Below are 16,443 nucleotides of genomic sequence, written 5' to 3' on the forward strand. Positions count from 1 at the left end.
CGCCCTGGAAGAGGCCTGACCGAGCAACAGGCGCCAGGCCCTGCCAAGTAGCCACCGGGAGTGAGCTGGTACATACCTGAGCGCCCAGCCCCGGACACCAAGAACCACCAATGCTCCGACCCCTGAGGGCATCAGTCACCGGCAGGGAGTGTGGTGAGGGGAGATAGGCCTCCACACTTTGGAGGGCCTGGGAGTTCCCAGAGAGGTGGAGTCTAAGACCCGACCTGACATATAGACACAGACAAACAGGCACACACAGACACAAACATGCATTCCCACCCTCATGCGCACATATACAAACACTCAGCACTCACCCAACGTAAGGATTGACATAAACGGACATGTACACACTCCCCAAACATACTCTATACCCCGGGTCCAGGTACCCTCGCCCCCAGAGGGGGAAACGGCACCCAGACTCAAGAGATGTTACCCTTCCCCTCGGGGTGGAGGCAAGCAGACCGTCCCAGGCTCCGCAGCAGCAGGGAGGCCAATCGGACAGCCAACATCTCCTCCCAGCCCCCCCGCCCCGATGGCTAGTAGAGAACACGGGTGTGTGAAGACCCCATACCTCCCTCCTCCCGCTCATGTGTAGTGTTGCTGCGTGTTGCTCTAAAGTGCATTTAAAACAAGGGAGAGCATGGTGCTGCTGCCAGAGAGCAGCAGGTGTTAGCACGGCCCCTCCCGAGAACCCTCAATGTCTACATGGATTTAAAATTGAATATATTAAATATATATATATATATATAACAGCTTCTCACCATTCTTTGTGTTTCTTTTTATCGCTGTGTGACTGTTTTCATGTGAAAGCCTATGTGCGCCACTTCCGGAGTACTTCCGGTAAGGTCAAAAGGTCAAGGCTAGGGTCATCAATCAAATTTTGACACAAGGTGGGTATCTTCTTTTTTTCCCAGGTAACCCCAGATAGATGTATTAATATAAAATAAAACAGAACTTTGACCTTGCAGTGTTAATATGTGTGCACGCCACATTGGCAGGTGTAATGAAAAAAAAATACATTTAATAAAGAAACAATATTGGACAATAAGTAGAATATATTTAAAGTGGTGACTGCAAAGTAAACGAAAGTGAATCAACTGGTGGTGAGGTGTGGAGCTTACCATGTGTGACTTGCCATCATAATAACACATATACACCTATACCAATTTCAAATTCCCAAACCTTTAAAAAGATCTGAGTTTTTCATAGAAGTAATGAACACCAGCATAGGATATATCGCAGTTTTGTTTTTTTAGCCCCAAAAGTTTTGGTGTTGAGTTAAAGTGAATCAAAATGACTCCTCAAACATCAAGTACTTTGCAGGGCTGCACATGCAGTCATCTGCCCAGCTACAATAACAACAACAACCTCCATAAAACAAAGAAGGGATGCTGTGGCTGCTGAAAGCTGAAATATTCAACACCCATCCACACCTCTGACAGAGAGAGAGAGGGCTGAGGACTTGAACTCCTTTTCTCTCTCCCACATCTCTCCTCCTGCTCTGCACCACATACTCACGCATGCCAGTGGGTTGCTAGGCAACTGTAAAATAAAGCAGTCAGCTCTGAAGTCATAGAAAGAGAGAGAGAGACACGGAGAGATAGGAGAGAAAGAGAGTTCACAAGTACTGCAATCCACTACTGTTTTCTTTGGCTGTGTACATGATCCCACCACAGCTCTCAGCACCCATCTGTAGATCTGCGAGGAGGACTTGTGACTTCTGGTTCTCTGACTGACGACCAATCAGGGTTGGCCAGGGGGCGGGCTCAGCAGTTCCCTGGGTTACCCGTGTGATTGACGTCCAGCCTCCTGCAGCGGAGCGCGCGGCAGTGTATCACTGATGCTCCTGCTTCCCCCCGGAGCCTGTGGAGAAATCTGGAAGAGAGGAGAGAAGGAAAGAAAACAGAGCAAGAGAAATGATAATTATCTGAAGTCCTTCACTCTTTCCCTCCTGCTCGCTTTGCTGGAAAGATGAAAGCTGGAGCTCTGGAAGAAGCCGGCTGAAGGGAGAGGAAAGGAAGGATTCTTCAACAAGGGGGAGATTTGTTGGTAAGAGAAGCCGCATGCTACTTTTCTGTGTCTTGGCTTTAGTCAGTCACCTGTCCTTGCCAGCACTGTGAAATATGGGATAGCAGGTAAAGTGGAGGGGGGAGGTCTCTGGATTGTGTGCGCTTGAGGCAGATTTTCCTGCATCCTGCGTGGCTGTACAAGGCTGTTTGGTGTTACTGTATGAAACCTACATCACACATTAAGCCCGTTCTACAGTCTCAGGTATGCAAATGTTTTAGCTGAGTAAGAGCCGCTGGGTCTGAGGCAGGGTGATTCCAAAGATTCTGTATATGTGAGCTCTAGCAGGAGTACAGTTACAGCTGAGGCCAGGAATTTAAGGCTTGTCTACTGTATCTGCATAGGAGGAGGAGTATTAATTACATAACACTTCATCTATACTCTTGTATCAGAGCTGTGCAGCACCATGCTGTCCCATCAGTCCAGAGAAACCTCACTGCTCCCTTCCTTTCTACTGTAACCTAGAAAGACACAAAGGCAGTTTCTAATGGGATAGGCTGATCTTCAAAGGACACTTACACCGAATTATCCATACCTCTTTATCTATATGTATGACTGCATCACCCTGTTTTCAGTTTAAAGCTTTGCTGTGCTTCAGCTGCGCTTCACTGCTGTGCGCAGGCGAATGTTTGATCCTCTCGATGCAATTTAAAGATCATAAAGAGAGACGGGTCATGCGCGAGGTCTGCATTGCTCTTAGCACCTGGGGTCTGTGCCACCAGGACTTCCTAAAACCTCCATTAGGAACCTCGGGCCAGGCGACAGCTGGCTCTCCCCCCTTGCCCCCAGGACTCAGCTCTGCACCATCAGGGACTTGGCTTTCTGCTCGGCTGCTCTAACGTTGCGAGTCCTCTTCCCGACCACCTGAGGACACCTCAAAGGCTTGAATGCTGTTTTGGATCAGGTGTGAAAACTTTCAGCAGGAGGAAGTCTTTATTTATTTATTTTCTTAATTGTCTGCTTTGGGGGGCTTTTTTCCTGAAGTAAAATAACCAAAACCTTCAATTTAGATCCAAAAATGTTAAATATCTGGAGTTTTCTGCAAGGTACAATTGATGTTATTCAAAAACATGATTTTAACATACAAAATTCTGAATCTTGTTATCACTGTGGTGATAATGCTGATATCTGCATGGTGAAATCAAAGTATTTCGTCTATGCTTTGGCATGTGAGTCACAAAGATACACATGCTAAAACAGTTTTATCTAGTGGTATAGCACAAAAAAAAGTCTTAACAATTTAAACAAATCTTACAGATGTACGTGATGAATAGATGAATGGATGAATGACGATATTTTCTATGCCAACCATCTTGATGTGAGATGACTCACGCCACTCATAAAACTCCATCTTGTCTCCTCGCTAATGTTGCAGCCTAACAGATTTTTGAGGTTTGACGTAGGCAACCTTTAACGATACCCTTTACAGTTTGGACCTGATAGTTCTTACAACACTGTAATCTGTTATCTTTGTGACTGCAGGTCTGGTATCGGTCCGCTCGTTGAATTCAGATGCTTGTTGCAGATACAAATCTAAAGAATAAATCTACGGGACGGCAGCTCGTACGGAGGCTGCTTTCTGTGTGCCATCACTGAGGCCTAATCAGATATTCCATAGCATGAGAGTAGCTACAGTTGGAGGTGTTTGGGTCTCTAGAGCTACTGCCTGTCTGCCTGCCTGCGTAGGAGGAACCATCTCTTCTTCACAGCTCTGTCTACCGCAGATATAAAGCTTTGGGATTCGTTTTTGCTTTCTGCTTGTTTTTAGAGCACTGCAGGGAAAGATGACAGGGAGAAAAAGCGAGGGGATAGGGGAGACCGCGAGCCAAATTTCAGCCCACAAATTCACAAGTACTGAGATATTCACCTTAACCCACAGATTCACTGGGATGTCCCTCAGCTGTGGAATTCTTCTAGCGAACTGTAAAGTAACATCGGCATAGTCCTGCGATTGCAGCCTAAAGGCTAACCTCAGAATATCACCTGATCAGTCCTGACTGGTAAAAGCATGGCAGTCGTGTTTTAGCATGCCTGTTGGATAACAGGATGACTGTGTGTCAGTGACACTGCGTAAGTGGCAACAGGAGGTGCAAAACTCTAATTAATGTCAAACTCAGTTGTTGAAAGCTAAAGAAAAAGCTTTTATATAAGAAAACAAGTCTGAAAATTGAACCAGCTTTGCATTCATATCACATAGCTTCGATGATACTAACATTGATGTGTGAAAAATGAGAGGAGGGGCAGTTTCTTGTGCAGCTCTTTACAACCTTGTAATATTTGGATTTGATACAGTGGCTCTCTTCCACTTTCAGCTTTTGGCCTGTCCTCCTCCACTTACCCCGGACCAGTCGCACCAGATGCCTGCTCGTCCCTGAGCCTGCTCTTCTGCAGGTTTCTTCCTGTTAAAACAGAGTTTTTCCTCCCCACCCTTGCCAAGTGCTTGCTCAAAGCGGGTCGTCTGATTGTAAGACTTTTCCTTCCAATATAAAGTGCCTTGAGGTGACTGGTATTGTGATTTAGTGCTATATAAGTAAAATTAGATGGATTTGATGGATTAATGCAGCCAATAAGAATAAATGTCAACTCAAACTGATTTAGGCAGAAGATGGAAAATTATAGTCAGAATGTTGCGGCTTCCCTTCAGTATTTGTTCCATAGTTGCTACATTGGCATACATGCAACCTGCTTCATCTGACAGATCGTCTTTTCTGCATCCAGGTTGTCAGCTTCGAGGTAAGGGAAAGTTTTCAGTTCTAGGAACAGGCATCCTTTTAACTCTGCACAAGTTATACTGCGTTTTCACTCTGTGAGACCTATCTGCTTTGCGGCATATTTCCCTAAACAAACCACAAGTTCCTTTTTGCCTCCTCTCCTCCTGCCGAGCATGAAGGTGCCATCTGACACACCATTTAATTCCCTTATTTATACAGCTGATATCATATGGGAGAGCGTTGATCTTTTGCTGCTACTGGCACCTTGTCCTTGTGAGGTTACACGTGAATTTGAAACCAGGCAGCAGGACTTCAGGACTAGTGTACTTCTGCCAAACTTACTTTTCTCTAACTCAGGCTGCTTCACCGTTGATGCCGTGTTTTAAAGATGGATGTGTACCGCTACGTATTAATATTTTCCTCCAGTGGGTTAAAATGGAGGCTGTGCTTATTATTGCCATGGTGATTCATAGCATGTGAGCATCATGATGCCTTTCCTTTTAAAATTTCCCTTCACCATGCACACACACACTCAACTGAACTTTTAGACAAACTATTTTCTGAGCCCATGAACTAAATGAAGTCAAACCTGCCTTCTAGAACCGGCCCTTGTTGTTACTGTCTGTATGTATTTATATCCAGATGATTATCCTGTCTGGTTTCAAGGTCACAGAGACTTTCTAAAGGCGATCTGGTCATGATGACACCCCTGTGGTCCAACCTCCATTGTGGGATATTCTTTTTACATCCCACAGTCCGATGGCAATGTCAAAGCTGCGACAGCAGATGTTTGAAGCTTCAGCAGTATAACTGGTTATCTCAGGTTTACATTGTACGTAACCTGCTCAGCTGTGTCCGTATTCTCTGAAGGTGTTTTTCCACATTTGAACAGCTGTACTGAACTGTGCGGTGTTTGATTTTATCTGTGTTTCTCGGGGAAGATGTGTACTGTTGCTCATAAACCTGCTAATTAAGACTTCCAGGGAATGTGGGAAGGTTTGATGCAGATTGAAAGATTGGAAAGATTGTGGACTAGTTCTTCTGAGGTGTAGGGATCTGGGAGATGTAGGATATTCTGCCACTAAGATTTATTAGGTCTGGACACACAGACATGTTACCAAAGGAACTGCACTATGAAGTTTTCACTCCAATGGTGTTGCAGCAATACACTGTGCACAGGAGCAGGCCAGCAAACCCTTTTTTTCCCTTTGTCTGATAAACATCAATTTGACAGATTCAGATTCTCTAAAGAAGGAACTGCAATTTGTAAACAACACAAACCTAAAACAGAGGCACCTAAACCTCATCCGGACACCTATCCAGGATGTTAATCTTCCTTACAAGCTTTTATCTGTTTTTATAGTCGTCTTTTAACTTCTCCCATTTAATGCCACTTGGGTTGAAGCTGAAGGAATTTGCACATTCATATAGTCTCCGTTTTGGGCTGCCTTTTCACAGTTTTTTGTAATGAATGCAAGTAAGGTGTGAGCAAAGCAACAGTAACAATATAAATAACAATGCACCAGTGGCTGAGTTTATGAAATGTCAGAGCTGACCATCCAGCCTAAGCATGCAATATACAAGAGTGAGAGCTTTAAGGTGAGAGGTTTCAGGTTTGTACTAAAGGTAGTATCCAGTGTTTCTAAGCATTGTGGAGAGGGATGCATATAAATGAGATTACCTTAATCTAAAACTGACATTTAAGTGGAAGCTACAAGTCTCTTTCTTGCCTCAAATGACAGCGGGGGACGCTTCTCCACCAGTTGCTTGAATACAGTGAAAAAGAGAAAAAGGCATCAGTTATAATGCCTGCGTGTTTATATTCAGATACTAACTCAGTCTCAGAGCCCTGGAATGTAGCAGTTGTGTGGCTTGTAGTCTGTATTTTACTTCTAAATTCCATATATTTCTTTTTGTTTGTTTGTTTGTTTGTTTGTTTGTTTGTTTGTTTGTTTGTTTGTTTGTTTGTTTGTTTGTTTGTTTGTTTGTTTGTTTGTTTGTTATTTTTGGTGAGATGGGAGCACTAGAATTGCGCATGTTTCTGATCTTCTGGTGCCAGCACCAAGCCTTTGGCATGAACGTGGCTGCAGCCACATTCTGATACCCCCCATCGTGTGACTGCTTAGAGAAACCGGATCATGGGAACATATTCCGTGAAAACCTGAAATGGGTTTTTTTAGAGCAAAACGTAGATTAAATCATCTCAACTGTGGTGATACAGAGCATGATCATTCTCGCTCACAGAAGACACGTATTCATCACAGGATAATGGCTGATTCTATTTCACTGAGCTGCTTTGGTTTCAGGTCAGTGTGACACTGTTATGACTTCATGGGTAACTTAAACGGGACAGAAGTATTGTTAATGTGATTGGGAACATCTGTGCTTATGCTACTCTGACAAGTCAACATGACTGCTGTGGAAAATGCCTGTTTTGTTAGGCTGCTATCTATGTTTGAGTCAGAAAAAGAAGTTGCATTTTATAGAAATCATTCAAAGATTTGTCAAATAACTTGTAGTTTGTAGTTTCCAACAGGATTGGCAGAATAAACGCTAAATGGCCTGTGCTGCAATACAACAGCATTTTTCTTTGTATTGTAAAAGAGTTAACAATTAGGGAACTGTCATTTCTTGGTTATAATACTGTATTTCATATTTTTCCCTTTTCTTTGATTGATCCACCTCAGGGTGTATTGATGATGACCACATTTGAAATATAATGTGTCAATAATATGTCAAGGATAATCGGGCAGTTGTTCTTTATGTATGTTACTATAGCACGAGTTTAGTTCCAGACTCTGGCTACCTCATTGCACTTTGAGTCTAATTTTCAGCACATAACAACCGTTGTGGTTCATTTTGACTCACTGAATGACAATAATCTTGTCACTGTGAACTCTTTTGGGGCACGATATCTGATGTCGTGAGCGTCCCAATGCACCACAGTAAATGTGTCCATGAAGTGAAATGTACATTGTTATCCAATTTTTAAACGATACAACACCAGCCCCTGTCCCCTCGATGCCTCTTTTTACTCAAAGGAACTAATTTTCTTGCTGCCATGTCTTGACAGAAAGTAGTCCGTGTGAGACCATAACTCAATCCTAATGTTGCACCCGTCATACTCTGTGCATCATGCACTGTACGTACCACATAGATGCCTCACACTTGTCATTAAGCTTATTGGCTCTAGTAATCCTACCCTGGATTTTACTTCTTTTTTGTTGTTGTTGTTTAAAAGAAAGTATAAATGTGCTTTTTGAGTGAAATGTAAACATAGTGGATAGTAGTCTAAGGAGCTTGGAAAGAAAAGCATCTGGACTTCTTTAAGTTTCCTTGAAGACGTTTCATCCAAGAAGCTTCTTAAGTTTTAAGAGCAACTGGTGGAGATAACCAGATTTCAAGCCCTATGGGAGTGCAGTGCCCCCAAGAGGGTCATGAACCTCCCTATGGATTTTCTACCTAATCACACGAGCCAAGGTGTGAAAGTGGGTGTGGGTCACAATCAGCCGAGGTTTTGGGTGAACCCATTGTGAAGCCTAGCCCCACCCTATCATGTGATTTCCTGAGGTCAAATGGCCCAGGATGTGAGTGGGAGTTAAGGCGTCTGGGAAGGGATCTCAAAACTGTATTATAGATGACAGACAGTTGGTGTCGTAAGCCACCGCCTCTGTTCATCCATCTAACACAGATGGTTAGAAAGAGTATTGAAAGAAGCCATCGATGTCCACTGTGAACGACCATCTTGTCTCGTGTGATGAGCCAAGATGACCATCTTGGGGACACTCCCATAGGGCTTTAAATCTGGGACTCAACCACCAGTTGCTCTTAGAACTGAAGAAGCTTGTTGGGTGAGAGGTGAAGACTTAGACTACGATGACCTGGATGACTGAGAACCTTCACAGACATAATGGATAGTAATAAACTGGATTTTAAAAATTCCTTTTTTATCCGAGGACCAAAATCGCATATAAATTCAGAACCCATCGTGCTCTTTAAAGCTAATTAATTTCTAGTTTATTAAATAAGAAAAAAAAAAACTCTGTGTGGCCCTGTGCCATATGTTGGTCATGCAGTCCTTTGCTTGGAATATAAGGTACAGTTGCAACTTGGAAAACCACTTAGATTTATTTTTGAAATCCTTCAAAACATCACTTAGTGCTGTTAGACGAAATAAAAACAGCTCCTTCATTTGAAAGTAATAAGCAGAGGCTTTAGCGTAACTGATTCTGCTCCTGCATCTATTAGAGCAGGCATATGTGCTTGTTTTTAGTTTGTGAGGACTGGAAAAATCGGTAAGCATTCAGTGTAGGTACACAAGTCTAATCAGCGTAATAAGAAAAACTCTGCAAACCAATCTACTTAAAGTAGGCCCGGCTACAAGTGAAGCATTCTGACCCACATATATGAAGACAGACGTGCAATCCAGAAAAAGAGAAATGGTGCTAGAAAGAAGGTTTTTCATCTGTCCATAAAATTCAGGCTAAGTGCAGATGAATTGCTTCCTAAGTAGTCTGGTTTAGAAAGATTATGTGTGTGTTTGCGCTCATCTGTCTGTACAGTTACTGTATAGTTGCATCATTCTCAGCTGGATTACGAAACAGTGAGAAATGAGCAGAGACTGGGAAGAAAGAGAGCGAGAGACAAAGGAGGCGACAGATGAGAGAAGCAAAGCTTGTCAGGTTTCCACAATATTAAACATAAAAAAACGATATTTAATTTTTCTGTCACAAGTTATAAAAACAGCAGAAAGAAAACGCTGGCACAGTTTAAGGAGCCTCGGAGAGGATGACTCATTCAAGTGATGAGCTTTCAACAGTTCCCGTTGCTGAAAAACATGTAAGCGCGTTAATCTGCGGTCAGCAAAAAACAGCCCATAATCGATGTTTCTGATTATCCTGCAGCTTCAGATAAACAGCATCTGTCAGGTGTCATTACTGCGCAGATTAAGGATTCAACACAATCATACGACAGACAATCAGACAGCCTTTTTAATCTTATGACGTGTTTATTTTGCAATTTCAGAAACAAAATCCCCCAGATCCATTTTTTTGATTGAATAAGAGAATAACAGTGACAGTTTCATGAGTATGAAAACCCTGCTTAACTGCAGTCATCCCTTAGGCTTACACAGATTCTTTTTCTCACTCTCTTTTGAGAACATGTCTTCTTGCGTGTCCTCTGCTATATTGAGACCAATTGCCACTGTTATCTCTGCACTAGTCTCCTTGTGGAAATGTGTTATCCACAGTCAAAATGGACTGGTTAACATTCACAGGTGCAGGGAGGATATTTACTTCCATGCCTGTTACAAAAAAATGCCTCACCCCGACCAGAGGTGAAGATAATAACAGTTCACAGACATGTGTGGATCACTAAAAAGAAACCTAGAGCGTTCAAGGTGAGGAGCCCCAGATTGAAATTCAATTAAGCTAAAATACAAAGACATGAGGGAGGCCCAGTGTATGGCGATTGGCACCAAATGTTCAGAGTTCACACAGATTCTCCATGTGCCTGTGTGTGTTTTTCCTCCCACACTTCAAAAACAGGTTCTCAATACTTTCATATTTGATTCTGAACTTGCTTTAGGTGCAGATCTACTCAGGATGTGCCCCAGCTCTTGACCTTTTGGAAAGGCTCCACCCTCAACCCCAAACATCCACACAATACTAATACGTTTAGACTCGTTTCAGCAATATTCCTTTTTTTCTAAGACCAATACTGATATTTAGGGATTTAAAAATATTTTCTGTATGTTCAGTGTTGGGTAAGTTACTTTAAAATAGTAACTTAGTTACATTACTAGTTACTTCTGTCAAAAGTAACTCAGTTACTTCAAGTTACTCGTTACTTTCAAAGTAACTAGTTACTAGGGAAAGTAACTTTGGTTTTACACAGAATTCTCTTGTTAATGTGTTTCTTCCATAACTTTGCCAGTCTTCTAGCTTGCTTACTTGCCACAAGTGCACTGTGCCACCGACCAATAGAAAGGAAAAGATAATGTGCATATTTCCACAAGAGAAATCCCACGCCTGGACCGTCATTGACTGCTGCCATGATTCTAGCCTACGTCACAGCATCATGCGCGCCTTTTACATCCAACACAAAAACTGCAGACGTGGTGCTTTCGATTGTACTCAGAACTCGGAAATTCTGCCTTCTGAATAGGAAGATGTAGGCAACACCAGACTGCAGATGAGCTGCATACAGGGCTGGACTGGGACAGAAAATTGGCCCGGGCGTTTTGACTAGAGACTGGCCCACCATTATAGGAAAAATCATAAAGCCTTTGAATGAAAATAAACACTGTTGTGACAGTGATGTACACTGTTTTGATGGTATATATGCATCAATCTATCAATCATTTGTTGTAAGATTCAGATAATTATTTTTTAAAAGCTAGACATTTTAAATGAGAATAAGAAAGAAAAGTATTTCTTTGTGCCCCCCTCTCCCTGTTAATGCCCTACATGCCCCCCTGGCAACACTTTGCTAGACCCGCCCCTGCACAGTTACCAGCTGTCAGCTACCTAAAAAAGGATCCTGGGGTTATTTGTCTCTCAGAAACAGTTCATAACTTCCCTTCAACTCATTCATGTCACCTAAAAGGTAAACCTGTTTCTCCATCACCTGTTCAGCTCTGATGATTCAGTAAGGACATCTCCTGGTTTCATCTTCATGTTTCCCTCTCACCAGATAACCAAACCATATCATGACCAGCAGGTTTACAGCTGTGGCTCCAGCAAACATCAGCTGATACTAGAAATTAATATTAAATAAACTCTAACAATAGCTGATCAAGCTTAAACGTGCTGCTGTTGTTTAGCGCGACATCCGCTGGTTTCCTCTTTCGGCGCAAAGTGAGCGATAAACAAACAAGAGAGCCGATCAGCTGATCATTGATCAGTTTTCATGACTGAAGTAGAAACGGGAGAGGGAGGGGGGAGAATGAAAGAAGAAGAGGCAGCTGTGCAGCGTAAACACAGAATAACTCCAGCTTTGTGCCTTTTTCATTGTAGCTGAATTACGGGACAAACTGTTCCTTTTCACCTCAATAAGAAACGCTTAATATTTTCTCTGAATACCAGACGGGACGGTTGGCAACTCTAATAACTTATGAACAAAATAAAGTTCAACATCATTAACTTCATAGCACCCACCCAGCTGTATAGAAACTCCGTCATGCTAGCTAGCACGCAGTACGGAAAAAGTCAGAATAACGAAAATAAACTCCACCTAAACTTGGTTCATATCTGACCCAGAGAGACTGCAGGTCATAACTTCTTACCTGAAGTTCAGTTCACACTTGGACCGTCGGCCGCCTCGGGTCTCTTTTCCTTCTGCCTCCCTTTTCCTTCATCCACCTGCTGCCTCCACCACTTGCTAATGTTACTGAATCTGTGGAAGCTCCGCGATAGCCACCACACGAAGTAACGAGTAACGACCCTATCTAAATCCCAGTAATGAGTAACGCGTTCCTGATTTTGGCATAATAACTAGTTACCGTGCTCGTTACCACAATAATAACGTAGTTACTGTAACGCGTTACTTAATAACGCATTAGTCCCAACACTGTTTATGTTACATATTTAGTTTTGTTATGTTGCTGCCAAGTCATCGATTACTCCTTTGCCTGACTATGCTTGGATCAGCTGTTTGTTGTTGTTTGTAGTGTCACAAACCCATTTGGCAACAGGCGCATTGGAGAGTGCCCTCTGGTGAACAAACTGAGCAACATCCACACTCTTAATGTGGTTGAAGGGTGTTTCTTCGGTCTCTACTTTACTTTTTCATTTCAGTTTTCAGTTTTTATAAATGTGATACTGATATATCAGCTAATAGCTGACATCAGTCGCTATATCACTCGGGCTCTAAATGTATCTTTTAGTTTATTCAGTTTATTATTATTGTCCCCTTTTTAAATTATACAATAAAACAGTGTCCCACTCCTATTCAGAGGGCTCAGATCCCATCCCTGCTCCATACTGACATAGGACCATACCATGTTGTGATTAATTTGCTGCATTGCGCTCCAGGGCAGACATTATACGAAGAGAATTTGGAACAAAGAACTGTTATGTTTACAGCCTTGCAGTTCCTTTGTTTATGGCCTCAGCTGTCACAACAGCAAACAAAGCAGAAGTCCGCCCACAAACAGTTTTTTGGTGGTTGATTACAGAAATAGGAGGGGGAAACTGTTTCTGCCAGACTGCTATGATAAGATTTGGTGTGAGCAAGGTTGCCTCTTCTTCCTTTACTATGTATTCTTTTACAATATCCAAAGTTTGACAAAACTCTAAAGGAAAGTCACAGTGTAAAACATAAAGGTGTATATTTGCAGCTGTAGAGTATGTAACAATAAAAGTCTTGCATCTAAATACATTTAATTATCACCAACAATTAGATACTTAGTACACAAAATCGAAATTTCTCCTTGTTTTAAGTGAAATGCGACATTTATGCGATGTAGCTAAGAAGACTGCAAAGCTACAGGTTTGGGTTTTTTTTACTCTCTGATTATGATCACTGAACTGTTTAGACAATGGAGACAACCACTCAGAGCCAAAGCATTTTAGATAAAGACGTGCCATCAAAATGCTTCACTGACAATCTAAAAATATCGCTGCAGGGGTGGAAATCCACCTGATGCATGATGTATGCGTGTGCCTCTGCATCTAATATCACCTGCCAACAAAAAAACAAACCCACTTACAGCGACTGCAGGTTTAGACACACAGTGTGATTCAAACCGGGTCAAACATGGTAAAACACCGCCTTACTATGTTTTTTCAAACTGCTTTTGCTTTATCTTCCATTGTGATCGTTTTCCTTTGCTGAGCAGTATCGCGCAAGAGTTCTTGCAGGACTGAACAAGAGGAGCACTCCTGTGACAAGCTAATGTGAAGCAAATATAATGATTTGACATGATCACTGCATGGTTTTGCATTCTGACATTAGCTACTTAGCATCTGGATGGATGAGCAACTCAGTGGACAGTCAAACTTTTGACCCGAAAAATGGTCAGATCACTAAACTTCCTCTAGTAGTTGTTGAGATATTTGGTTTTGTCTAATGATGTCTTGTCTTGAGAAGAAGAAAACTCGGAAGGTTAACCAAGGTCACTTTGGGAGGAATATGTCTCCTCTCCTCTCCTCTCCTCTCCTCTCCTCTCCTCTCCTCTCCTCAGCTCTGTAGGTTACCATAGCACCCGGGAGAGAAAAAGTCAACCCACACAGAGTCTCCTACCACTCATTCTCTTCCGCTATCTCTCTCTTTCTCTCTTTCGCTCTCATCCTAGTGCACCATTGTGTCTTTCAGTTTGCTCCTTCACTCTACCACATGTTTCTCTCTCACAGTCCTACCTGCCTCCCGCTGTTCTGATCTCAAGACCATCATTTTGTTGGATTTGTAGTTGTTTTTTTAAATACTATTTGCTCTACTCTAACGGTAAATTCGGCATTACCTGGGTATTTGCGTGCAGGTTTGTATGCTGTAGATGCTCAGTTATGAATATGCAGATATGTTCTGCCCAACGTGACAACTCAGCTTCACTGTCCACCCACACACACAGGATGCCCATGGACACATACACATTTGCAGAGCTCCACGGGGGGAAGAGTGGGCTCTCACTGAGGCTCTCCAGACTCCAGAATTGTTGGCAGTAGCAGGGACAGCACAGGCCACTAACTTGTGTCTTCTCTCGTATTTTTTTTTTCGTTCTGTCACTAGTCAAGTGTTGCTGTGCTGCTTCTGTACGATGCTAACATTTGCTGGAAATTTGTGTGAATCATAGTCTGAGTTGGTGTTTGCGTGCATTTGATGCTGTTGACAGAGTGAGTCATCTGGGACTTTTCACAGTTATTGCTCAGATAAATTGAACAATTTGGGATTGCCAGCTTGGACGACTATATATGCTTGTAAAGGTGTGCAAGAAAAACTCCCAAACATAACAGAAGTGTTCAAGATATTTCAGAGTTGAAGAAAAAGAGGGAAAAAAGGAGGGACCAGTTTGCTCTGGGAGCCCCTTAACTGGAAAATGCCATCTGTTGTCTGCTCTATCCAGTATTAACTGTATTAAATAATCCATGTGGCCGGATGATCATCAGGATTGTCCCAAGTGCTAATGAATATGGGAATTGTGGAATTTGGCCAGTTACGTAGGTATACTGCAGAGATCCTACGAAGAAAGATTTATGCGTGCATTTCAACCTATAGACTGTATTTAGATGATGAATGTTGTCATTGTAGTGTCACTTATTGGCTTGTTGAAGCCTCCCCTTTAAGTTTATGATTGTCACCCTGCTGGTTGTATGGACCCATATTTATGTCAGGTGCTAACTTATCTGTTAATGTCAGCAAGCTTTGGTTAGCAGGTTGTAAAATCATGTAGACATGCTAATTTCCTCTCTGGGCATTTTATCATGCAAATCTAGCTGATGTTCAGACTCGAGTGGCTGTTCAAGAGACTGCAGTTTTTAGCCTTGCTGCCACTTTGTTACCTTTACCTTTAAAAACCACCGCCAACAAAAGCAGTTACCTACCTAATTTATGCACGCTCATTTTATTTCATCTCATTGTGAGCGGCCATGTTGTGTTTTTCCATTGTTCAGATAATTAACTGTTGTTCGGGAGAAGTGCTCATGTTGTAGTGAGCACTTCTCCTCCACTCACCTCTTTTTCACTCTCCTCTACTGCACGTCATAAACTTTATTGCTTCTCCCTTGCATGGTTTGCGCTTTATTCACATTGTTGTTCATGATCTGTCTCTGCCTCTCTTTTATATTTTCTCTTCTAATTTCCTCTCTCATCCCACTGCTAGTCCCAGCAGATAACTGCCCCCCTCTGACCCTGGTACTGCCAGAGGTTTAATGGGGGTTCTTCCTAGTCTTCTTAGTCATTTCTTAGTCATCTTAGGATCACCGGATCACTCATTTCTGTCTCTTTCGCTAGTACCATAGTGGTGTTCTGTGCTATATAAATATAACAGAACAGAGTGTGTTTAGGTTCCGGTGGCACATCTTGGACTGATGCATGTATAGAAACCGTACATGCTATCACGCTATTACCAAAGTCGTTTAGATCTTTTTGGTGTTTTGGGGAGGGGTGTCATCCTCTGCCAGAAGGATCACCTCAAGTGTTAAAAGTTTCGTGCATGCAGGCATGCACTCATGATAGAGTTGACACATGGCAAAAAACATCCCACCTGCAGTTGAGCGGACCACCTGCATGTCTGTGTGGAAAGTAACAAATCGATTGATGCTGGAAACAGGTTGGAGAAGTTCATTGTTGCAAATTTGTATGTTCACAAGCCACAAGCAACTGACTGCAGAGGTGCATATAATGTTTGATTATTTTAAAGGAGGAGGATTTTGTGTGCGTGTGCATTGCCTGTTACCATGGGGTTTACACTGATCTGTCCTCCTGTCAGAATCCACACTTCCTGTTTTGTGAGCAAGCAGGGGGGAGGGGGGAGTACTGACAGCTGTGTGTGTGCACTTTTGGATGGCTCTTCTCTTTGAGGACCAGTCGGAGTTTTAGAGCTTGGGAGCGGAGACAGCTTGACTCACCCTCACTTTTGGGAATTTCAATAAAGGTTTGTTGGAGTTTTAGGGTTCAGCTTAGAATCAGGTGTAGGTTAGAGTCGCAATCAGGAAATTGATTGATT

The 16,443-nt window shown here is 42.5% G+C and overlaps 1 protein-coding gene across 2 annotated transcripts in view; it reads left to right on the forward strand.

Annotated features, from left to right (window-relative positions):
* Nucleotides 1-1,623: 1,623 nt before the first annotated feature.
* Nucleotides 1,624-16,443, forward strand: part of lrrc7 (leucine rich repeat containing 7) — a 148,860-nt gene continuing 134,040 nt past the window's right edge. The window contains exon 1 of one of the 2 annotated variants that reach the window (XM_085253105.1): nt 1,624-2,049. The gene's annotated coding sequence lies outside the window, so the exon portion shown is untranslated. Of the gene's footprint in view, nt 2,050-4,420; nt 4,532-16,443 lie in introns of those variants that run through there. The other variant, XM_085253106.1, reaches the window with a different exon arrangement.

Source organism: Mchenga conophoros, linkage group LG17 (genome assembly GCF_057382185.1).
Source record: "Mchenga conophoros isolate Kocher_MC1m ecotype Shallow Benthic linkage group LG17, M_conophoros_male_GT1.1, whole genome shotgun sequence".
Taxonomy (NCBI): Eukaryota; Metazoa; Chordata; class Actinopteri; order Cichliformes; family Cichlidae; genus Mchenga; species Mchenga conophoros.